This window comes from Lithobates pipiens, unplaced genomic scaffold, assembly GCF_037356315.1.
Source record: "Lithobates pipiens isolate NorthernLeopardFrog02 unplaced genomic scaffold, aLitPip1_a1.2 Scaffold_3, whole genome shotgun sequence".
Taxonomy (NCBI): domain Eukaryota; kingdom Metazoa; phylum Chordata; class Amphibia; order Anura; family Ranidae; genus Lithobates; species Lithobates pipiens.
In genome coordinates, this window is record NW_027507790.1 from 53,599,757 (window position 1) to 53,626,319 (window position 26,563).

Sequence of the window (26,563 nt, forward strand, 5' to 3'; positions counted from 1 at the left end):
GCCTTAATGTATAACTGTTTTTTAGGGTGGACCTCCACTTGAACATATAGAAAATGTATTTACTCATTGCCAAAACGTACTAATTACAACCCCCTTGGTAAGGCAGAAAAACTGGCATGGCATTACAAGAGTGCAACTAAACACATACAGCATATAACCAACCATAGTTCACACAGTGTTTTCCAACATTTACATAAATAATGCAGTGACCCACATGTTGGGAGCTAAGGAAAAAAAAGCTATTTCCAGCCCTTAGTACCCCAGCATTATGACAGGTGCTTGCCTCCAGTAGTTGACCCAATTACCTTGAGCACAAAGGCAGCAAGGTTAGAAATAGGTTAAGAGGGCATACAGAAAATCTGGGAAATCCGATAAAAATCAATACCCATGATTTAGTGCGTCTGGGTGATATGCTACAGTAAAGCACAATAACAGCAGGACTTTTTTCTTCATAAACATAAACTACAGATACATTATCCCATGAATGAATGGAAGGCTTTTGCCTGTAGCTTTTATGTATGCACTCAACGTATAATGCTCAGACTCCTTTTAAGACTGTGGTCATTGTCTCCTAATTGATTAATTCTTTAGTAAGCCCAGCACATGCTATATCAAGACAAATGAAACATAAGACACTGCAACAGAGCGGTAAACACATCACAAGATTGTAACAGATTATCTTCTATTCTTTAAGAAGTAAATCAGTTTTAAATCCCTTTGCAGACAGTTTTAGATGTATCATACTCATCTAGCTGAATGGACATAAGATCATATATCTAGACAAATGCTCCTGCGATTCTCGGTGTATATTTGGTTCAGTATGCAAATCACATGGGAAGGAATTAGGACACATAGTAAATGTAGTAGCTGGCTTCTAACAGAACAAATTTGCATGCTGCCTGTAAAAAAAAAATACTTTTCAACAATAAATCTCACATACTGTATCATAATGTATTATTGAAAATATTTTTTATATTGTTTTATTTTCCTGAGACAAAAAAAACAAACTCCTGTTTCATTCAGGTCATCATAGGTAAATGACTACATTTTTTAATTAAGAAATCATTTTATTCATATATGCACATAAAACCAAGCATGGCTGATTACTGAGAGCTGATAAATATTCTACACCTTCCGGTTAGTCTCACATATTGTATTAGTAATTTCAGTGTTTCTCAACCTTTTTTCAGGCACTCTTCAAAATTCTGCATTCCATTCTAAAATGTAGAACACTAAACTAATAGTTTTCACATATTGCAGCAACATCCACACATAGGCCGCGTACACACGGGCGGACTGTTCGCCCAACTTTGTCCGCTGAACAGTGTTTCAGCGGACAGTCCGCTCGTGTGTGGGCTTCAGCGGACAGTTTCAGCGGACAGTCTGACGAACAAAGTTTTTCGGAATTCCCGTAAGACAGTCCGCTGAAACTTGGTTTGAGCGGACAGTCCGCTCGTGTGTAGGCTTGTTCGACAAACTAAGTTTCGCGCATGCTCAGAAAGGATTTACACGGCGAAGGTTGCATTGCAGTGTATTGGACGTCGAATTTCTCGTCCCGTCGTACGTGCCGTTCACGTCATCGCGCACGCTTTCAGCGGACTGTTCGTTCATCGTGTGTGGTCAAGTCCGTTCATGCAAATTTTGAGCGGACTGTTTGTCGGATTGTTTGACAAACTAAGTTGGGCGAACAGTCCGCCCGTGTGTACGCGGCTATAGGACACCCAGCATTAGAGGTGATTTATTACAAAGAAAATACACCTTTGCACACTGATACTGACTAGTATTCCAATGTTTCTCTTCTCCCTCCGTTTCTCTCCCTCACTCCGCTAATGTGCCCACAGTGCTGACAGAGAGGGGCAGGGGAAGGGCAAAGAAGAATGCTGTGCACTCAATGTCCTCCTTCAACAGATGACATCATTGGTAGTTAAGACGGCAGCAGCTAGAAGCCTTTAATGGTGCACAATGGAAACCTGTGGGTTTTTGCAACTAAAGGGCATGCTTGATCCATCCGTTGGCTTATATAAAGTGAGGGAAAAAAGTATTTGATCCCCTGCTGATTTTGTACATTTGCCCACTGACAAAGAAACGATCGGTCTATCATTTTTATGGTCGGTTTATTTTACCATTGAGAGACAGAATAACAACAAAGATATCCAGAAAAACGCATTTCAAAAAAGTTATAAATTGATTTGCATTTTAATGAGTGAAATAAGTATTTGACCCCTTTGCAAAGCATGACATGGTGGCAAAACCCTTGTTGGCAATCACAGAGGTCACACGTTTCTTGTAGTTGGCCACCAGGTTTGCACACATTTCTGGAGGGATTTTGTCCCACTCCTCTTTTGCAGATCCTCTCCAAGTCATTAAGGTTTCAAGGCTGATGTTTGGTAACTTGAACCTGCCATTCCCTCCACATATTTTCTATGGGATTAAGGTCTGGAGACTGGCTAGGCCACTCCAGGACCTTAATATGCTTCTTCTTGAGCCACTCCTTTATTGCCTTGGCTGTGTGTTGTGGGTCATTGTCATGCTGAAATACCCATTCAGGACTCATTTTCAACCTATCTTCAAGCCTATCCCACACCCACCTAACAACTGTACCCGAGCCACCCCCATCAATTCATTCTCTGCAGCTATTACCTTTTGTATCACCACCCCTTCCCTTTAGAATGTAAGCTCTATGAGCACGGCCCTCTTGTACCTTTTGTATTGAACTGTACTCTAACTGTGTTGTCCCCCCTATACACTGAAAAATGCTACGTAAACTGTTGTGACGGTGGGGATGGTGTTCTTGGGGTCATAGGCAGCATTCCCCCTCCTCCAAACACGGCAAGTTGAGTTGATGCAAAAGAGCTCAATTTTGGTCTCATCTGACCACAACACTTTCACCTAGTTCTCAATGAATCATTTAGATGTTCATTAGCAAACTTCAGATGGGCCTGTACATGTGCTTTCATAAGCAGGGGGACCTTGTGGGTGCTGCAGGATCTCAGTCCTTCACAGCTTAGTGTGTTACCAATTGTTTTCTTGGTGACTATGGTCCCACCTGCCTTGAGATCATTGACAAGATTCTCCCGTGTTGTTCTGGGCTGATTCCTCATTGTTCTCATGATCATTGAAACTCCACGAGGTGAGATCTTGCGTGGAGCCCCAGACCGAGTTTGACGGTTATTTTGTGTTTCTTCCATTTGCGAATAATCACACCAACTGTGGTCATCCTCTCACCAAGCTGCTCCGCGATGGTCTTGTAGCCCATTGCAGCCTTGTGTAGGTCTACAATCTTGCTCCTGACATCCTTGGACAGCTCTTTGGTCTTGGCCATGGTGGAGATATTGGAATTGTCTTTTATATAGGTAACAAGCTGAGATTAGGATCACTCCCTTTAAGAGAGTGCTCCTAATCATTACCAGCATAGAAGACACCTGGGAGCCAGAAATCTTGCTGATTGATGGGGGATCAAATACTTATTTCACACATTAAAATGCAAATCAATTTATAACTTTTTTGAAATGCGTTTTCCTGGATATTTTTATTGTTGTTCTGTCTCCCACGGTTAAAATAAACCTACCATTAAAATTATAGACTGATCATTTCTTTGTCAGTGGGTAAAAAAGTAGTAGGTGAGATGCACACACAGTCAGTGAAATAGGCGTGTCAGCAATCGAGTCTGTCCCAAAGACTCAATATAAAAAAGCAGAAAAGGGATTGCTTCAAAATTTAGGCATTTTGCCAAGCCACCCCTGAAGAATCTTGAAGGCACCCCGATTGAAAACGGCTGGTATAATCATCCAAACACCTATAAGCACTTTTCAACAAATTTTTTGAAACAAAGTCTTCTTTTTCAGGAGTACATATAAGGAACGGTACATCTACAATTGTATAAATAACATACTGTAAACAGATGTCCAAAGCATTGTCAGGCATTATACTGTTGTATAACATAGACACTATACTTATATAAACAATATCTATCAGCCAAACACTCATAAATTAGCCAAGAACTGTTAAAAACATCAATATTGTTTCCTTATACTTTTATGTGAAATCTTTATTAATAGCTGTAAAATATTGTAATTATGAATATAATTAATTTAGCTTGTATCTATGGAGGGATTGTAACATAGCTTCACAAAAGTGTCTGTTAGACAGACAATTCGGTGCCTAAGCTTGTGTAAAGAAATAATGGTACCCCAAACCTCATTGTTCTACACGTATTTACTTCAAAGGATCCCATGTTTGAATATGCAATGAGGGGTCGTGGCCAGTCCGTCATGACTTATGTAAAGTATAGGGATTGGAGATGTAGCCAGTGCTTACCCAGGATTAGAGAGGCCCACCAATCAGAGCCACACCATGCCAACCAATTAATCATCAGCCTGTAATGATATACACAGACTAGATAGGAGGGAAACACATATTCTCTGGTGGAGCCGCCACCCCAATGGAACCTTTGCGGGTCATAGCCTGGTAACTATTAGAACTAAATATGTTTATCTTATGTCTTTTCTGTCCTACTGTTTGTAGATTAAGATTTTAAGGAATAGACTGTGTATTCCTTCATGCAATTCATGTGTTTTACCCTTTTCCTGTGCAATTAGATTGCTGCGTATTAGTCTAGGCCTACTTTACTATATACCAATACTTTTTTTTTATTATTGTGTTAAGATCTCTCATTTAATTCAAATCGTATCTGAGAGATACTAAATCTCAAATACAGTAAAGGGGTAACAATATGCAAAAATTGTGCATTGCCACAATGTCTGACCTGGGCATAGTGGGGCTATGATCAAGAGGTCCCCTCATCCCAGGAAACCATACTGTCCAAGTATCTTTAAAAACATAACCCTTCCTTTTATTTTCATTCTATTAGTAAAGTATGTGTTTATTCTAATAGGACAGTGGACGGTGTCAGTAGAGCAAAGATTGGCGTGAGTAGGGCAGTGGACGGTGTCAATAGAGCAAAGACGGTGTCAGTAGGGCAGTGGATGGTGTCAGTAGAGCAAAGATTGGGGTCAGCAGGGCAGTGGATGGTGTCAGTAGAGCAAACATTGGGATCAGTAGGGCAGTGAATGGTGCCAGTAGAGCAAAGATTGGGGTCGGTAGAGCAGTGGATGGTGTCAGTAGAGCAAAGATTGGGGTCAGTAGAGCAGTGGATGGTGTCAGTAGAGCAAAGATTAGTGCCAGTAGGGCAGTGGATTGTGTCAGTAGTGTAGTGGACGGTGTCAGAAGAGCAGTGAACGGTGTCAGTAGAGTAGTGGACAGTGTCAGTAGGGCAGTGGATGGTGTCAGTAGGGCAGGAGGCAGTGTCAGTAGGGCAGTGGACCCTGTCAGCAGAGTAAAGATGGGTGTCAGTAGGGCAGCGCAATGTCTCAGTAGAGAAAAGATTTTTGTCAGTAGGGCAGTGTGATTAGGGTGTTCCCAGGCACACCCGGCACGCCCTGTGTGCACGCCTATGAGGTAGACTCATTCAGCCCAGTGTAGGCAGGAGCCCTGAGGAAATAAATCCAACTCATTTCAACTTTTAAGATTCTCTTGTCCCAATCAACCCCTCTCTGATCAGGGTGCACTCAGTTTAGGGAAAGAAACCTTAAACGCGATGGCTGACAAATGTCTGCCTCTAGGGGAACTCAGGTCACAACTTGATGTGATCATACATCTTCTTCCAGAACTCATGTTTAGTTTTGTCCACATAGAAGGCACAACAATGACATCTAAGTGGTTAAATAATACCAGTTTTACAGATTACAAAAAGGTTTGGATGAAAAAGATTACCATTATGCAAAATAATTATTTTCTGATTATTCATAAACCTACAGTATGGAATTATTGCATATGTCAAAGTGCCTTTAATTGTATGTATCCTCCCTCAGGTTTCCCATGTATTGACTATGAATGACTTTGTCTCTCAGAGATGTTGCCCTATGAAAGATACGAAACACAATTTCAGGTGTTTGTCTAATGAAACAGGCTACCTGTGGATCTGCCGTCAAGATATGCCAGTACATCTTGCTTTGTTATGTTGTCTTGTGTAATCTGGTTACAAATGTAACTGTATTTCCTATCTTTCTTTGCAAATAAGAGTCACATTTGTGACCATTGGCTCTCTGATTTGCTTTCTTTAAGGATTTTGTTTTTTTTGCTATACCCTATCTCTAGTAATCTCTCTTAGGGAATTATCTTCCTTTGGAATGGTGGTATCATCCAAACAATAATGTTTCACTCTCAGATATTGACTATACGGGATGGATTGTGTTATGTATTAAAGGCCCTGGGCGGGAGCTGCTGGCATTAAAATAGTGTTCCCTGCTGTGGGCTTTTCGATAGAGCTCACTAGCTTGAGTGTTGTCCTCTCTTATCTGAAATTCTAAAAAAGGATATTTTCTTGAGGACAAGCCATGGTAAATCACAAATTAAATATATTTCCGTTCAAACATACAATTAATTCTTCTAATAGGACTCTATTTCCAACTCACCCTATAACGATGCATGCCTAGCATTCTAGCAAAGAATAGCACACATCTGCTTTGTACCTTTATGCATGTAAACATTATAGAAACGTTTACTTGTGTACAATATACAGACAAAATTAAATGGAGGATCTTCCTGCCAGCTTCTGACAGCAAGATCTTCCTGGCAGAAGCTGTCAGCACGACCCAGCATTGATAGGCATATTTTATTTGCACTCATGTGCACATGCCCTAAATCTACCTGACAGCTTTCATATGTATTTAGTATGATTGGCTTTGTACACCACCTCGGGAAACACCATAATGAAAAATGGTAGAAGTCCTACTCCAATATAAGTGTACGTGTACTTTTAGCCACTTAACCCAAGATATGTTCTATTTTTTAAGCCTATAAACAGAACTGACCATAGAAACTGAGGTTTAAAGTCCTTACAGCCTTCAATGAGTGCAAACATTTACAGAGTAGAAGTGGGGCTCCAGTAATGGATATAAAACTATGCCATAAGAAAGGATGAATGTTTGGGGCACAGGTCTGAAAAAACTGCAATGGTACAGCAGATTGTATCCAGACCTAAGTCAGTGATTCCCATTACATCGTCTCTGGAAGATGAAAGAAATCTTGACCAGTTAGTGATACTTTCAGAAACACTGAACACCATGGCCATTTTCTCTTGTGGTTGTGTTTGTAATTGAATGAGTACCAAGAATAGTCTTCTACTGCTAACTCTCTCCAAGGAGCTATATATATGGTTAGCCATAATATTTTTTACACTGCTGTAAATGATGTAAAGGACAGCTATGAATTAAATAAACCAAAACCTTCACAGTAACCTTGGAGGATATTCTAGGTCACCTGTAAGTTTTTATCAAAGCACTCAACCTACAGCTGCATACTTTTATTTTCTGATGATGTTCTACATTAAAGAAAAAAGTCATCAGAGGTTCCTACAAAAATAGTGTTCACTGTATATTACTAAAAGGGAAGCTGAACTGAGAACATTTCCATCAACTATAACTTTTATGACTAACGTATTAAAAGATAAGACAACGTTTACATAATGCTCTCCATATGGCACAATGAAGACATACAGTAAAAATAGTGCTATGTTCAGACTCCTTAGACTGCTAGGGTTGTCATTTTATAATTGATAAGTATAGGGTTTCTACTCAGTAATCACAGTAGCTCAAAGACGCAAGTTGCTTAAGCATCAATATTTTCCCAGGCTGAAAATATACACCAACACAGAATAAAACAGTGATTTGTCTAAGTACCACACAATAGCAAACAGTGATACTTTAGGAGGCCAATTTATTAAGTGGAGCTGTTGCACATGGCAACTTATTATACAGCTGATTTAAGCATTTAAGCAATATTTAAGCAACTTGAGAAAAATGGCAACTAGAATCAAAATGACTACTATACGTAGATCATCATCAAGTAGAAAAAAAAACTAAAAAACTATTTCACTATGCTGTAATTGTGATGAACACGGTGCAAGATTCCAGCCACTTTCACCAACAGGTAACAAAGGACTGGTAACACTCCCACCATGCTGTCACCCTGCACAAAGATTTTTCAGCTCGTGGGACCACAATATAGGTGCTGAGAACAAATGACACTTGGTTTAGTTAACACCCAATTAACCTGTTATGCTGCCCCCAGAAATGTTATTGGACTATAAACCTTTACAATGTCTACAATAACAATTGTGACTTTTAAAAAATATCTTTAATTCACACTGTCACAACAGACAGGAATATTTCAGAGATTTACTAGATAGTAACACTCTTCAAAGAGACAGGGATTCTTTAAGTTTTGTTATGTATTACAAATAATGTTAACAATTTACAAATATTGTTTAATAAAAGAAACGCTAAAATAGTGAAAAAAAATATTTACAGAAAAAGTGTATTACAAACCAAAAGATACAATAAGGAAGCAGAAAGCAAAAAAGGGATTAACAATGAAAGTACTTAACAAAGTCCTTGGTTCTGTGCGTTCCAGCAAAGTCCAGTATATAGGCATAATAGGGGTCAGTGTTGGCTCTGATATAACACATCTTAGCTGGTGTTCTTCATTTGATGGTAAAGGAGATCTCCAGCCTGCTGATGCAGTCTCTCTATTCTGATCCCTTTAGGAGGGTGTGGACAGAAATTATCTCACCAATGAAGGGGTCTAAGGATTGGCTGATGGGATGTCACATTGTTTATGATCATGCCATTGCCCCTCCCTCCAATACAGTTGGCTACATGTATGAATATCTTTGAATACCTACAGGTTACATTCTGGTAACCAGTTTATTATCATCCAGTGTGGGAGTTTAAAGGAATACAAATATGATGGGTATCAGATGCCTATTTTACCTAGGATATGAAATGTGTAAAAAAAAAAAAAACTCCAATACCTTTTAATATAGTCGTGTTTGGGCTTACAATGCTGGTAATTAATTGATACAGGTAAACCATACATGTTCTTCTACTTGCTGTATGGTTATCAGCTCAAGAGTTATGAAACACATTTAAATTTTGAATCTATAGGTAGGAATAAACAGCCAGGAATGTGTATTTTGCTTTTCTACAAGCGAAACTATTTTACGATAGGGCAATAAAGTCAGCCTGATGCTATTAGCCATCTGCTTAAGGTTTCTAATTACTTAACAGAGAAGTATGGTATTCACATTTTTTTGCGAATCATACTTACCTAACACTGAGAACCGCGTAACCAAACACTGCCGATTGCTCTGTTCTCACAGCTCCGTGAGTAGAGAGCAGGTGACTGTCAATCACTGGCTCTCTGCTCTGCTTCCCCCTCCCCCCCCCCACACTCACTAGAGTGATGGGCTGTGGAGGGGGTGGGAGCAGCTGACTCAGGCTCTGAGTAGCTCACTAAGAGGCTGAGCCGGGTGCCAGTCCAGGCATGTGTGCAGAACCGGACCATATGGTCATGATCCTTGTGTCTGTCTGCTGAAAACGGGCCACAGGAGTGCAGAATGAACTGCACTCCTGTGATCTACAGAAGTACAGCTAACCAAGCTTTGTCTGTATTTCTCTTTTAGGCTCCAGTCACACCTATGCATGTTGCTTTTGAGTGTTTCTGCAGTGCTTTTTGTAGTCTTTACAGCGATTTTACTTTTTTTATGCTTTTTTTTTTTTTTAGGCAAAGTTGTTGTTAGGCAGATATAATAATACAAATCACTGCAAAAACATGGTAAAAAAAAAACCCTACATGCTTTTCTGCAGCTTCTCTATTGAAGTCTACTGAACCTAAAAAGCAAAAAAAGCTTTTTTTTTGTTTAAAAAGTCCCTGACCCTTTCCAAAAACACAGAAGCACGACAATGCATTAATGTGAACGTGTTCCATAGGAACCCATGTTAAAAATAATGTCCTGCATTTCTGCAAAGAGCAAAAAGCATGAAAAAACACATTGGTGAGAATGGAGCCTAAAGCCTGGAAACAGGAATGTTTTATGATAGTTATTAAAACACCAGACTTTGGATGCAAAATCCCTTAATTGCTTAGGTCCAGTTATTTGGGTTTATGGTGGGTTAAATCAAAAGGTTATCTGTTTATCCAGGTTCTGTCCTGATGTTGGTTAAAGTGGTTGTAAAAACAAATTAAATAACAAACATGTCATACTTGCCTTCGCTGTGCAGTTGGTTTTGCACAGAGTGGCCCCGATCCTCCTCTTCTGTGGTCCCTCTGCGGCGCTCCTGGCTCCTCATCTTCTCGAGTGCCCTATAGGAGAAGCACTCCCCTTCGTGGACACCCGTGCGTGTGTGCTCCTGTGTCCTGCTGCTGCGTCCGTAGTCAGAGACAACGGGACTCGGCTCCGCCCCCCGACGGCTGCATCATTGGATTTGATTGACAGCAGTGAGAGCCAATGGCTTGTTTGGAATGTGGTTAAAAGGTTATTTATTATAGGAGATGCAGCCCTGGTGTATTCCTGGTGCTAACCACTTGATTTTGGATTTTCCCAGGCCTCATTATCTGCACATATTTTTTCTCTGGGATGAAAGAAGCATGGACTTTTCAGAGGTATGAATGTAGAGTGTGGCACATATGTGGGAGAAGAAGGGCTTGACAATGAGGATTTTCTAAAGAAAGCTGTGGCACAGTTGAGGTCACATAGCAAACAATTCTGACACTAATTGACACTTTTTGGGGACCAGTGACACAAATACAGTGATCAGTGCTAAAACAATATGCACTATCAATGTACTAAAGACATTGGCTGGGAAGAGGTTAACATCAGGAGCAATCAAAGGGTTAACTGTGTGCCTAGCTATTGTTTCTGTGTACCGTGGGAGGTGCTTTTACTAAGGGAAGGCATAGGTCCATGCTCCTGATTTGCAGGAACACAGGCGCCATGCCTTTCCTACTGCCATTCTGCCTGTGTAACAAATGATTTGCGGGTTGCTGCAGACATCGAGTCTGCAGTACCCACTAATCTTCTCCCACTGTGTATTATCACAGCCGCAACGAGGAGCGGGTGGTACGCATTCATGCCCACCACCCGGAAGAGCTGGATCAGGTATATATATATATATATATATATATATATATATATATATATACCAGATCCGGCACACAGCTGCCACTCTGTAGCAGTAAAACTGCTATGGGGTGGACAGCAAGTGGTTAACTGGACAGTGAAAGGTAGCACAGTTAGGCTGGGTTCACACTGATGCAGCCACAAGTCCCAGTGGGAGGTCCGGTACGTCCCTGTACACCAATTCAGGTGCGAACCAGGTCCAAATTTATGCCTGTATTCGCACCTGAAACTGAGCCAAAGACGCACAGGTTCCTTTTCCAATGTGGACCGCGCCCGCCCTGGAGCTGTGTGAACCGGCTCCATTTAGAGCTGGTCACAGTCTCCTGTCATGAAAATTGGATGCGGGGAAACCTATCCTTATGAGCTTATACACAGTGAGCAGAACATGACCTTGTTCCTTGCACTGCTTCCCCCTATCACTGCTGTACAGGGACTGCAAGAGGTTTATACCATGTCAAATTTAGATAAATACACTGCAAAACATAGTAATTACAGCAATAATATGTCTTTAATATATGCCTATAGTTCAGCTTTAAGAAAAACTCTACAAAAAAAAAAAAAAAAAAGATGTATTGTATATCATTGCTATTTATCTTTGTAAGGATTTTTTTTTCCAAGCTGATGTAAAAAACAGCATGAGCACTGTGTTGTTGCTTATAAGGGGGTACAAAGATGAATCTGAGTTAGTGGTACATATTTTTAATTACGGTTGAAAATCCTTTTAATGTAACTTCTTATAAAACATAAAAAATATTTAAAAAAAAGACTCTTACCACATCTGCTTTCTTGCTAAACTTGCATGATCATTTCAAAGAATCTGGGAAGACAGAATATACGCATCAGTCTAAGTAATTATTATTGACATTTTACAGAAGCATCATTAAACCTACACATCCAACCATGTACAACTTTTTACACAGGCTATGACTGGACCTTAACAAATGGTTGAAAATCAATAAAAATATTAAATTAAGCAACTCAAGTGAGCAAGCTGTATACAACTATCATGAACTGCTGCAGATAGCCATAGACAATGTAACTACTAAAACTCTGAAACAACAGTGTACTGAGGGACGTGTCTACAGCAAAAAATTTAAAAAATAAAACCGAGGCCCTTGTGATATTAGTGGAAAGCCACAATAAATACGGAAAAAATACCACTGAAGAACACATTTACCATAGTTGTCTAGTATAAAAAAGAAAAACAAAACATCAGCTTGCTACCTGAAAGCCACGTGCCTCTGTTTGGAGAACACTGATCTAGGGTAATCGCCATCTTAAACCAGGGCCTGGTACTTTAGACCAGATCGAATGAAAACAGATCGCCTATCCATATTCATCATATCTGATCCACCAATAGGGTTTCCATCCGTTTGGATTCAGTGGATCGGAGCAGGTCGGATGTCAGCGGACATGTCACCGCTGACATCCGTCGCTCCATAGAACTGTATGGAGCATCTGTTCAGGTCCGCCTAAAAAACTGACAGGCGGACCTAAACGGTCCACCCATTTGAAAGGGGCCTAACGGATGTTTTCTCTTGAAGAATTTCAAAAACTGGTGAGGCAACATTATCAAACTGATAACTTCCTGGTTTGGGCAGCAAGTAAGCAATGCTACAGGAATGGGTTGTGATGTGGGTTAGTGACAAATTCAAAAAAACACCAACATCTTTGGATAGAAGCTAAGCTACGCTACAGGTGAGCTGAGTCTTAGCAATCTGTCAAAATCTAAATAATCACTAGTGTGAGATAGTCCTTAAGGCCCAATTCACAGTGGTGTGTCTTTGGGAGCACATGTCGCATGACGTGTAAAAATCAATGGTTCCCTATGAGAGCTGTCTTAACTGGTTCAACACAAGTTGGTCCAACTTTAGAAAAGGTTCCTGCATTACTTTGGTCCGTTTTCTGCCCATTCAATATCATTGAATTCAGATCAAAGTAGGATGACATGGTGATTACAGCAGCAGCAAAATGGAATTTATGTGACACTGGGATTGTTTTGATTGGTCAAAGGACAAGTCGGACTATCTTAAAGTTGGAGCAAAATCGTAACCTGTTCATTCAAGTCGGATGGAAGTAGGACCAAAGTAGGACCAATGTAGGACTGATGTCGCAGGGCAAAGTAGGATGACAGTCGTACAACAGTCGTGTTGTACCAGTGTGAAACCAGCCTTACAGAACCTTAAAGAGGAAGTAAATCCTGATGGGGTTAAGTAAATCCTTCTTTGTCTCCCTGCAAAGGTAAAGCATAATGGGCTACTATGCATCACATAGTAGCCCATTATGTGTCACTTACCTGACACAGGAGCCAGTGATGTCACTGCTGTCCCCTGTAGTCCGGAGCGTCTATCTCCTTCCGGGTATCGCTGCTTCGGCCACTCACAATGGGCGAGCAGCGATGATGTCACTCCTGGCGCATGATGTCACTCCTGCCACTAATGGCATATCACCGTTCGCAGCTGCATGCTGCAACGGCGATAGGAGATATTTCTTGGACCTACAGGTAAGCCTTAATCTAGGCTTACCTGTAGGTCAAAGTGGTTTGTAAGGGTTTACAACCACTTTAATACTTACTTTAACCCACAACATATTTCTTATAATAAACTTTTTACATAACCCTGACACTTACCATTACCACTTAACCTACCCCTTAAACTTTGAAACCCAAACCATGAACACTTTCCACCTAAACCCTAATCCAGTACATTTACTGTATCTTATAGGGTACAAATATTGCTGCCAAAAAACACACTGAGATCTTGTCATTAAAACTACTGATATGATCTTTAGGCTTCATGTAGCTTAGGGGCTTTTGGCTATTTTTTTTGCCAAAGCTCCTAAACCCAATTCCATGAAAGCCTGTGTTTCAATGTATACATAGGCTTTTAGTAGAGTTTAGGAAATGCTGCGGCTTAGGGGAGCTTCAACCTCCCTCAACCTACCTCTCCTGAACATGGAAGAAATGCGTTCAGGAAAGGAACGTTTTGACTGCCAGCCGCAAGATGTGACAAAATCTCTGTAAAATCGCAGCACGATTTTGCCGTGTTTTGAGGTTGCCCGTGGCCGGCGGCCAAAGTAGGCTATGTGTACATAAAGCCTTATTCTAATCAAATTTGTTTTCCAATCCTGATCTACAGACAACACTAGTTTTTCAAGATCGATCAACAGGACCATAATTACGGCCTGGCTACCAAAAGGACCATAATTGGGGCATCTGTTCACTTCAAGTGTTTTTTTGAAAATATACAACTCTGGGAATGCCAAACTCACTTGAAGCAGGTCAAAAACACAGGTCAGAAATAAGTCACCTGCAGATGAAATGCATTCATCAGTGAATTTATTTTTTTATTTTTTTATTTTTTTATGGAATAAGTGACAGAATATCTACGAATTGACCTTTCCATATTTTTTCCTTAGTCTGAGGAGAAAGGTGGTAACCTAACAGCGAGATCTCACATGGTAATGTCTCTTTAACCAGTTCCCGACCAGCGCACGCCGATGTACGTCAGCAGAATGGCACGGGCAGGCATATTGGCGTACAGGTACGTCCAATCTTTAATGCCGCTCTGCCATCGCGAGCGTGCCGGTCGGGACCCCCGTGAGTCCGGTCGCGGGTCCCGCGGACTCAATCGCCGCGGGCATACCCGTCATACCATCGTCTCACGGGGCGGCTGAATAGAGAGATGCCATTGTAAACAGCATCTCCCCGTTCTGCCTAGCAACTAGTGACGCTGATCTCTGCTCCATGTGATTGGAGCAGAGATCAGTGTTCACTAAATGAAAGCCCAGCCCCCAACAGTTAGTAACACACCCCTAGGAACACTTAACCCCTACACTGCCACTCACTGGTTAACCCCTTCACTGCCAGTGTCATTTACACAGGAATCACTGCATTTATATAGCAGTGATTGCTGTATAAATGACAATGGTCCCAAAAATGTGTCAAAAATGTCCGATGTGTCCGCCATAATGTCGTAGTCACAATAAAAATCGCTGATCACCGCCATTACTAGTAAAAAAAAATTAATAAAAATGCCATAAAACTATCCCCTATTTTGTAAACGCTATAACTTTTGCGCAAACCAATCAATAATTGCTTATTGCGATTTTTTTAGCAAAAATATGTAGAAGAATACGTATCAGCCTAAACTGAGGGAAAAAATGTTTTTTATATATATTTTTGGGGATATTTATTATAACAAAAAGTAGAAAATAATGTGTTTTTTTTCAAAATTATTTTGTTTGGTAGCCACGTCGCATGACTGCGCAATTGTCACTTAAAGCGACGCAGTACCGAATCGCAAAAAGTGGTCTGGTCTTTGGCCAGCAAAATGGTCCGGGGCTGAAGTGGTTAAAGCACACTTCTGGTACCGATGCGCTAGATATATTAATCTCAGCTGGTAATAGATATTGCAAATTAACATTAGCTGACTGAATGTTATTAACATTACCTATATTGCCTAAGCTGACAAAATGTCTATTTTGATTAGACCATACATTACCATAATTACTATTTTCAGTTGCAGGTGTATTCATAGTGTCAGCTAATCTGTTAATGGATTCCATAATGCTATTAAGTGTGTGTGCTAACTCACCTATACAGCCAGGGGGTGCTGGAGCATTTGTTATATCTGAAGCAGCATAATGCTGCTCTCTGTTGCCTCCAGTGGCCATCCGCGGAATGTCTGTGATACTCACACTGCTTGCAGCCTCATGCTGTGATAATGATACACTGGGCAGGGTTTGTCTCTCCTCACAACCGCAGACACTGCCTCTTTCCTCTGTATAGATGACGCTCCTCTAGCCTGCCCAGCGCTGCCTCTGGGTGGCGACAGGGACCGGACCATCCTCTATTTCTTTTCTCTCAAGCTGACCTAACGCTGCATAGTGGCTGCTGTTTCTTCCAGCCGTGCTGTGCTGCTGTCTTCTCTGTCCTGTGACACCGGCGGTTGCGGAGATGGTTCATGGCGGCGGGTCCGTCGGTTTTGAATGTTATTAACAACTGTTCTACCTCTGACTACAGGGGAATTGATAGGCAATACCACAGGACACTGTACCTCAGCCAAAACACTTTGCTCATTATCATTCTCTGCCAAAGCCAGGCATTTTCTAAGCAATTCTTCTCCACCTTTATCCCCAGCTTTCTCCAACACTTGCCTCATTAAGGTTTTCATACATAACTGAGGTACTTCAGGAGCCTTCACTGAGCTTGTTGCACCTTCACTGCCTGGCTTGGGAACAGGTGTGAGTGCACCTGTGAGAGAGTCCTATATATAATAAGCCCCTTTCCAGAACATTCCCCATGGGTCACAAGACCTTGGGATATCACCAATAGCCTTGCGACCCTTAACCCCGCCCCCAGCCCAATTTGCCATTCTCTTAAAGGGACATAAACCCAAATACATTAACCTGTATATAGCCCTAAATATTTACACTATTGCTTCTATTCTCTTATTAATAAAGGGAGGGACGGCCGCATGCCCATGCTGTCGGGCTCAAAGCCTTAAGCACTCTAGCATTCTAATGTTAATGCTTGCTAACAATAAAAGATAGTAACTGTGAAACTGGGTATAAGTCACACCTGCCAGTTAAAATATTATATTCAAATATATCTCAGAACACCCAAAAGAAGGATAGTATGCAACTGGTCTAAACTATGTAGCATGTTCACCAATGCCAGAAGCCTTGCAGGCAAGATGGGTGAACTAGAGATACTGTTGTACGAGGAGGATTTGGATTTTGTGGGAGTTTCAGAGACCCGGTTCAACAGCTCTCATGATTGGCTGGCAACCATTCAAGGATATAGCCTTTATCACAAGGATAGAGAGGGTAAAAAAGGGGTAGGGGTATGCCTATATATCAAGAATAATGTACAAGTGAATATGAGTGATGGCATCACTAAGGGAGCTAGGGAGGAGGTGGAATCCTTATGGGTAGAGCTCCAAAGGGATGAAGCTAAAGGGAAAATATTACTGGGAGTATGCTATAGGCCCCCTAACCCGAGGGAGGAAGGGAAGACGGGTCTCCTATCACAAGTTGGATTAGCAGCAAGGATGGAAAGTGTAATCATAATGGGGAAGTTTAATTATCCAGACATAGACTGGGCAGAAGGAATCACACATTCATCTAAGGCTTGCCAGTTCCTAAATGTCTTTCAGAACAAATTCATGGTTCAGAAGGTAGACGCACCAACTACCCTGTTTCCCCGAAAATAAGATCTAGTGTGATTGTCGGTGATGGCTGCAATATAAGCCCTACCCCCCAAATAAGCCCTAGTTAAAATCCTTGTAGGTCTTATTTTCAGGGTAGGGCTCATTTTCGGGGAAACATGGTAGGGCTTATTTGGGTGGTAGAGCTTATATTGCAGCCATCACCGACAATCACGCTAGGTCTTATTTTCGGGGAACCAGGGTAGAAATAAAGCATTACTGGATCCACTGATTACCAACAATACAGACCTGATCACGGATGTAGAAATACGAGGCAATTTAGGAAACAGCGATCACAGGTCAATTGGCTTCAGTATAAATCACACAAATAGGAAACATAAGGGGAATACAAAAACACTGAATTTCAAAAGAGCCAAATTCCCTAAACTATGAACCTTATTAGAAGGCATGAATTGGGATAAAATCTCAGAAACAAAGAACACGGCTGAGAGATGGGTTTGCTTTAAGAGCATATTAAATAAGGGCATTGGCCAATGCATCCCACTGGGTAATACATTTAAAAGAATGAAGAAAAGTCCTGGATGGCTTAACTCCAATGTAAAAATGTATATAAAAGCAAAGGAGAAGGCCTTCAAAAAATACAAGGTGGAGGGATCATCATCAGCATTCAGACTTTATAAAGAATGCAACAAGAAATGTAAGGGTACAATTAGGGCAGCTAAGATAGAACACGAAACACACATAGCAGAGGAGAGCAAAAAAAAATCCCCAAAAATTCTTTAAGTATGTAAACAGTAAAAAAGGGAGGACAGACCATATTGGCCTCATAAAGAATGAGGAAGGACATCTGCTTACAAAGGATGGGGAGATGACAAAGATATTCCCTCAGTCTTCACGAGGAAATCGGGGGGAGGGGGGGGGGGTAGTGGTTCAGTAACCAAAACTGCAGAGTTTATCCTTATGACACATCACCGGAATCACCTCCATGGTTAACTGAGGACAGAATTAAAATTAGATTTGGGAAACTTAACATTAAGTAATCACCGGGACCAGATAACTTGCATCCGAGGGTACTTAGGGAACTCAGTCAAGTAATTGCCAGACCATTGTTCCTAATGCCCCGTACACACGAGAGGAATTAAGTCTGACAGACCTCCAAAGGAGTTCCGCCGGAGTTCCGCTGGAGTTCCGACGGAGTTCTGGCGGACTTTTCGGCCGAACGGACTTGACCACACACCATCACACCAAACTCCGACGGAGTCGAACGTGATGACGTACGACTGGATTCGACGTAGGAAGTTCATAGACAGTAGCCAATAGCTGCCCTAGCGTCGGTTTTAGTCCGTCGGAGTAGCACACACACGAGCGGATTTTTCAAAGGGGACCGGGTCCGGCGGAGTTCCGTCGGGAAAATTTAAAGCATGCTTCATTTCTAAAGTCCGTCAGACTTTAGCTTCGCTAAAGTCCGTTGCAGCCCACACACGATCGGATAGTCCGCCGGACTCAGTCCGTCGGAGTTTGGATGTCGAAAAGTCCGCTCGTGTGTACGGGGCATAATTTTTACTGACAGTCCACTGACTGGAATGATACCAGGTGATTGGAGAAAAGCCAATGTAGCACCAATATTTAACCACTTCAGCCCCGGACCATTTTGCTGGTCAAAGACCAGACCACTTTTTGCGATTCGGCATTGCATCGCTTTAACTGACAATTGTGCGGTCATGCGACATGGCTCCCAAACAAAATTGACATAAACAGCTCTTCTGAAATACCAATTCACATCCCCATCATTTTGTTTCTTTCTTTTTTTATAATATGACAGTATAAAGGTAGTTAAACATAAGTTTTCAGTCACTACTACAAAATACAATGAGTTACATGTACCATTAAATTGTGTTCTTTAACCACTTTCAGACCGGACCAATTTGCTGGTCAAAGACCAGACCACTTTTTGCGATTTGGCACTGCGTCGCTTTAACTGACAATTGTGCGGTCATGCGACATGGCTCCCAAACAAAATTGACATCCTTTTTTTCCCACAAATAGAGCTTTCTTTTGGTGGTATTTGATCACCCCTGTGTTTTTTTTTTGCGCTATAAACAAAAATAGAGTGACAATTTTGAAAAAAACGCATTATTTTTTCCTCTTGTTATAATAAATACCCCGCAAAAATATATAAAAAAAATGTTTCCCCTCAGTTTAGGCCGATACGTATTCTTCTACATATTTTTGGTAAAAAAAAACACAATAAGCAATTATTGATTGGTTTGCGCAAAAGTTATAGCGTTTACAAAATAGGGGATAGTTTTATGGCATCTTTATTAATAATTTTTTTTTACTAGTAATGGCGGCGATCAGCGATTTTATTGTGACTGCGACATTATGGCAGACACATCGGACATTTTTGACACATTTTTGGGACCATTGTCATTTATACAGCAATCACTGCTATATAAATGCAGTGATTCCTGTGTAAATGACACTGGCAGTGAAGGGGTTAACCAGTGGGTGGCAGTGTAGGGGTTAAGTGTTCCTAGGGGCGTGTTACTAACTGTGGGGGGCTGGGCTTTCATTTAGTGAACACTGATCTCTGCTCCAATCACATGGAGCAGAGATCAGCGTCACTAGTTGCTAGGTAGAACGGGGAAATGCTGTTTACAACGGCATTTCTCCATTCAGCCGCCCCGTGAGACGATCGCGGGTATGCCCGCGGCGATCGAGTCCACGGGACCCGCGACTGAACTCACGGGGGTCCCGACCGGCGGCGTGCTCGCGATGGCAGGGCAGCAAATTTAAAGGGAGGTACAGGTACGCCCATTTGCCTGGCCGTGCCATTCTGCCAACGTACATCGGCGTGCACCGGTTGGGAACCAGTTAAAAAGAGCCCAAAATACATCCCTGGGAATTCCAGCCCAGTTAGCCTAACAACAATAGTATGCAAGTTCTTGGAGGGGATGATAAGGGACTATATACAAGATTTTAGTAATGAGATCAGTATCATTAGCAGTAATCAGCATGGATTCATGAAGAACCATTCTTGCCAAACCAATCTATTAACCTTCTATGAGCAGGTGAGTTTCCATTTAGATAAAGAAAAGCCCGAAGACGTAGTGTATCTGGATTTTGCAAAAGCGTTTGACACAGTTCCCCATTAACATTTAGTGTACAAAATAAGGTCCATTGGCATGGACCATAGGGTACATGAATTGAAAACTGTCTACAAGGGCGAGTTCAGAGGGTGGAAATAAATATAGTACTTGGAATGGTCAGAGGTGGGTAGTGGGGTTGTGGGGTCCCCCAGGCTTCTGTGCTGGGACCAATCCTATTTATTTTGTTTATAAATGGCCTGGAAGATAGGGTAAACAGTTCAATCTCTGTATTTGCAGACAATACTAAACTAAGCAGGGCAATAACTTCTCCGCAGGATGTGGAAACCTTGAAAAAAGATCTGAACAAATGAATGGGGTGGGCAACTACATGGCAAATGAGGTTTAATGTAGAAAAATTTAAAATAATGCATTGGGGTGGCAAAGATATGAATGCAATCTATACACTGGGGGGAGAATCTCTGGAGGAATCTAGAATCTAGGCTCAGCAATGGCATGCAATGCCAAGCTGCTGCTAACAAACAGAATATTGGCATGCATTAAAAAGGGGATCAATTAAAAAAAAAAAAAACGATAATTTTCCCGCTCTACAAGACTCTGGCCTCACCTAGAGTATGCTGTCCAGTTCTGGGCACCAGTCCTCAGGAAGGATGTACTGGAAATGGAGCAAATATAAAAAAGGGCAACTAAGCTAATAAAGGTAATAAAGGGTCTGGAGGATATTAGTTATGAGGAAAGGTTGCAAACACTGAACTTATTCTTTCTGGAGAAGAGCTGCTTGGAGAGGGGATATGATTTCAATTTATAAATACTGTACTGGCCACCCCACAATAGGGATAAAACGTTTTCGTGGAAGGGATTTTAATAAGACAAGTGGCCACTCATTAAAATTAGAAGAAAATAGGTTTAACATTAAACGAGATAGAGGATTCTTTACTGTAAGAGGGGCCAGGATGTGGAATTCCCTTTCACAGGCGGTAGTCTCAATAGGGGGCATCGATAGTTTAAAAAAAACGATTAGATAAGCACCTGAACGACCACAACATACAGGGATAAACAATGTAATACTCACATATAATCGCACACATAGGTCGAACTTGATGGACTTGTATCTTTTTTCAACCTGATCTAGTATGTAAAACTATGGAAAATAACTGTAGACTTTCATGACAATAGGAAAACATGGGGCTGCAGACTGTTGCATGTAACCTTTATCCTTGTAATAAAACTAAAATGTTTGTTTATTTTATTGCACATGCCTCATTAGTCATTGGGATAAACAACTAAATGTTAAAGTGATGGTAAAGGCTTGTTTTTTTTCCTATAAAAATAACAAACATGCTATACTTGCCTGCTCTATTGCAGTGAATTTGCAAAGAGTAGGCTGGATCCTCCTCTTCTCAGGTCTCTCTTCTCTGTTCCTGGCCCCTCCCTGCTGTTTAGTGCCCCCGCAGCAAGCAGCTTGCTATGGGGGCACCCAAGCTGAGACACAGCTCCTTGTGTCCATTCAGACATGGAGCCCCCTCTCTCCCCTGATTGGCTAGCTGACTTTGATTGACAGCAGCAGGAGCCAATGGCACCACTGCTGCGTCTTAGCCAGTCAGTAAGGAGGATCTCAGACGGTTGAAACACTCGTGGACATCGCTGGACAGAGAAGGACCTCAGGTAAGTGTTATGCCCCGTACACACGACCAGACTTTTCAACATCAAAAGTCTGACGGAATGATTCCGGCAGACTATTCGAACGTGTGTGGGCTGCAGCGGACTTTTGATTTGCAAAAGTCTGACAGACTTTAGAAATGGAACATGTTTCAAATTTTTCCGACAGAACTCTGCCGGACCCAGTTCCTACTGAGAAATCCGCTCGTGTGTGTGCTAGTCTGACGGACTAAAACCGACACTAGGGCAGCTATTGGCTACTGGCTATGAACTTCCTTATTCTAGTCCAGTCATACGTCATCACGTTCGAATCCGTCGGACTTTGGTGTGATTGTGTGTGGCCAAGTCCGTTCATTCGGAAAGTCCGTCAGAACTCTGTCAGAACTCCGTCAGAACTCCGTCGAAAGTCTGTCAGACTTAGTCCCTCGAAAAGTCTGGTCGTGTGTACGTGGCATAAGGGGGGCTGCTGCACACAGAAATCTTTTTATCTTAATGCATTTTATGCATTAAGATAAAAAAAAAAAATCTGCCTTTACAACCCCTTTAAATTATAACAGTTCACACTTTGTGGTGATTCTCATATTTAGTTTTAATTTTTAACATGGTTCTAAACTCACTTCTTACCTTAACCGGTTCCTGACCATATACTTCTCTCTTCATTGGTATGCCCTATGCCTATCTCATCATGATGTGAACCTTGTAATTGGAGGAGAAGGAAGGAGGTAGATTCACCCACTGATGCAGGACAAAGACCATGCGGTTTTTAATCAAATTCCTGGTGAGTGGGAACTCAGGAGGAGAGCACAGAGTGGCACTTGAATCTTCACAAGCACGAGACAAAAACGCTTGGCACTTTGTTTGCATTGATGGACTTTTCAACTATGATTGCACAATGATGGGCTAATGATTGCACGGGCACTTTATATATATTTTTTGTATGTGTTCATTTAATACATATGTTTGATATAAAAGCAGCCCTAAGTTTAATATTGTTTTTTTGTCATCCAATGGGTTCTCTGACCTTACACTATATCAGCAGCTTCAATTAGAATTGGTACACACTAAATACTTTTTAAAATTTCATAAAATATTTTATAATCTTTATAAATGTTATTTATATTTAATATTTTACAGTTAGTGGAGCACATATAACCATAGCGCAGGAATTTTCACTATTTCAAGAGGAGGTAAGTGACTGCTCTGTGATTTGTTGTGCATCTGGTGTCATGCTGCCATGCATCAATAGAAAACACAATATTCGCTATGGTGCCCATTCACATCATGTGCAAAGAAAATAAAAAACAGCATTTTTGCTTGCGCATGATTGCATGATGGAAATCAGAAGAGCCTCACTATGCTCCAGAGAAATAAGCACAACTGCGCTTGCATAGTGCATTTGTCTTTAGTAAATCAACCTCAGTGAGTTTTTTTAGCCCCTTGGACTTCAATGGGAGCTCAGGAAAAGCACACGTACATGCAATTTTGATGCAATTAATTAACTCTCCCTTCTAGCAACAATTATGTTACAGCAGATATTTTTAGACATCGGCCAAAACAAAAAAGTATGAAGTATAACAAACATATCTAAAGCACACATAAACGCACTACAAAAACAGGATGAAAGACGCATGATCATGTAGCAGCACTACAGTAAATCTAGACTTAGGGAGCTTCCCTTGTCTACAGTACCTTGTCTACAGCACTACAGTAAACCTAGACTTAGGGAGCTTCCCTTGTCTACAGTACCTCTGTAGATTAACTCGTAGGGCCCCTTTCAGACAGGAGTTCCGATCAGCTCCACCTGTTATTTTTTCAAGCAGACCTGATTGGAAGGTCCATTCATCCCTATGGACAGATGGGTGTAAACGGACTTGTGTCAGTTTACACCTGCCTACCTCCAGGTCCGATCAGGCTTGCTAAAAAATGGGAGAGGACTCTGTACGCTTCTGTTTAGGTAGAGCAGATCGGAGGTAGCCAGGTGTAGACAGACAGCCAAATCCATTTAATCCTGGCCATCCATAGAGCATAGTTGGGTCTACCCGTGTCTGCTCTGCAGATAATGAGCAGACACGGATGTGTCTGCCGCCTGCTCTGCTACGATCAGCAGGGGATCATGCTGATCACTACGGAATCCGATTCGTGTGAAAGTGGCCTTACAGGTGTGAAGTAACGACTCAAAAATTTAAATACATAATCATAGTATTTTTTGGAAATATCTATAAATATTATAACGCTATCATGTCCAGTATTCTATAAAATATAATTTCATAAAGCAAACAAACAGAATCTGCAGTTATAATGGGCCAATAATACAGCCTGTTAGCAATTTTAGAATGTAAACACCAAGTACAAACCTATCAATAAACACAAGAAATAAAATAGGGAATATAAAGTCTGTATCTTAGCACTGCATATATAACAATATAGTGCTATAAATAAAATCTCCTTAGGCATTACACTTTCTAGTCAAACACTTACTGGATACAAGACAGTAGCAAAAACGATTATATTATTCCTGTAATATTTACATAAAAATAACTCTCTATAAAATTCTAAACAGACAGGTTGGGCAAAACAAAAAACGTTATTAACATAAAATCCTGTCACTACAATAAAATTATACTCAATTCATAAATATAAAGCTCACCAAAATACGAACACTTGGAGAGATAAACGGACTGCAACTGTAGCAATATCCTAATACATAGGTACATAAGGCGGTGCTTCTCAACTATTTATTTTCTGTATACCTATATAACAACACATATTTACCAAGTACACCCTAATGTGTTTTAGTTTACCCTCTCTAAACCATATACAATTTTTGCCCAAATCTTCTAAATATATATATTTTTTGCTTTCAAATATGTTCTTAAAATGAGCAAAAAAGGAAAGAAATGTAGTTGTTTTGTACATGACTTAGTATTACCTAAACTTTGGATTTAATATACCAGGTTTAATCTGACAGTCAGGGGTACCCATGGGGATACACTTGCCACATTGTGAAGATCATTGGTATAAGATACATGTACAAAGACCAAAACAAATCTAGCACTACTCCATAACCAAATGTAAAAAAAAAGAAAAAAACACAACTAACTCAAAACATTTTAAGTATTTGATTTTATATAATAACTCACAAGTATTACTGTAATCAGGGTCCTTTTGTTCTTCTGAATCTACTATGAATTATTTTAGATTGTTTGCCACTAAGTGCTTTAATAATTCAGGCAAGGCTATAACTAGATTTTACCAAGAATGAATTAAACTGGAATTTGAACTGAAAAAAGAAAAGCTATTATTAGATTTAACCCAGAATAAATTCAAGCTAAAAGAAAAAGAAAAAAAAAGATAAATACTTTTCCATAGACCGAGGATCAGTTAAAAACATATTTTTCTTCTTTCTGTGTCCCTACTACAGAGACTCTCCCCTCACTTCTTGTGTGGTCACTGACACAAACATGGGGAGGAAATCTCTCTAACAAGAACACCAACAATAACAGCATGGCTGTGCTTTTAACCCTCCCACAGCGTATCCCAAACTACAACAGAGAATATGGCTAGATGTTCCTTTTTCTCTCTGTCATTAGGTGTTTTTTTTACTTTACTTCGTGTCTCCAAAAAGTGAGTAGAAATTTCCCAAGTGAAAACAGCAAACAAAAGTTGACAGATTGTCACCTTTCTCCATTCTATAAAAAAAAAAGTGTTGTGTATGCTCTTTCAGAAGAACATCTGCTCATTTTTTTTTCTGAAGACATGTAAAGAACTCTCGCCCACAAAGTTCACATACATCAATAACAACATCAAGTTCAAATACAAAATATGCAGCGCTAATAATAGTAATTGTGCGTTAAGGGCTCAGAGTATATTTCAAAGAAGTCCAAACAAATTTTGTGCAATCGTGACAATGGTTCCGGTCATAGACACAATAGTGATCCAATTCCACCAAGTGATCCACCACCATCCACCACCAATACAAGATGGACTCTTACCAGAGGACTCTATTATGGAGTCAAAAGCACCTAGTATTGTGTATCCACATATATCAAGCATCTAGGAATCACATGTCACCCAGGAACAAATGAATCATATAAAATCCGGGTGCATCTCAATGGATATGGTGGAATAGGTTCTTATAATGGATATAAAACAGAAAAGACATCCACATAGTGTAAAACCACAAAAGGAGCTTTTATTTGTGCAAAGAGATGAAAAAATTCACATGGTATATGATACAATGAGCGTGATATATCAATCCAAGGTAAACATACCATGCATAGAGAAATCCAGATCATGTATACAGCAAGACAAGCGTGTTAGGTCCACCCTACATGTTTTGTCATAACTGAAGTAATTGGGCAATGTATATGTTATTAGTAGCCACGCTATATTTATATCTAGCCAGCAGTGAGGGACTTGCACTTAATTGGCAATGATCTAGTTAGTAGTCCGAAAGATGGTTGCATTGAAGAGCCAAGCCTCGATGTGACTATGGATTGGCTGACACAGTCAGAGGCGTGACCGCCCAGCTCTCAGTTACGTCTGGCCAGTTCGTGATCGAGCCTCGATTTCATTAAAAAATGGCCAACAATGGACTCCAAACCTCA

General features: G+C 40.8%; 1 protein-coding gene across 5 annotated transcripts in view; it reads right to left on the bottom strand.

Annotated features, from left to right (window-relative positions):
* ARVCF (ARVCF delta catenin family member) overlaps window positions 1–26,563 on the bottom strand; it is a 1,038,475-nt gene that overhangs the window by 823,111 nt on the left and 188,801 nt on the right. For all 5 annotated transcript variants that reach the window (XM_077461693.1, XM_077461692.1, XM_077461694.1 and 2 more), the window contains exon 2: window positions 11,794–11,837. The gene's annotated coding sequence lies outside the window, so the exon portion shown is untranslated. The remainder of the gene's footprint in view (window positions 1–11,793; window positions 11,838–26,563) is intronic.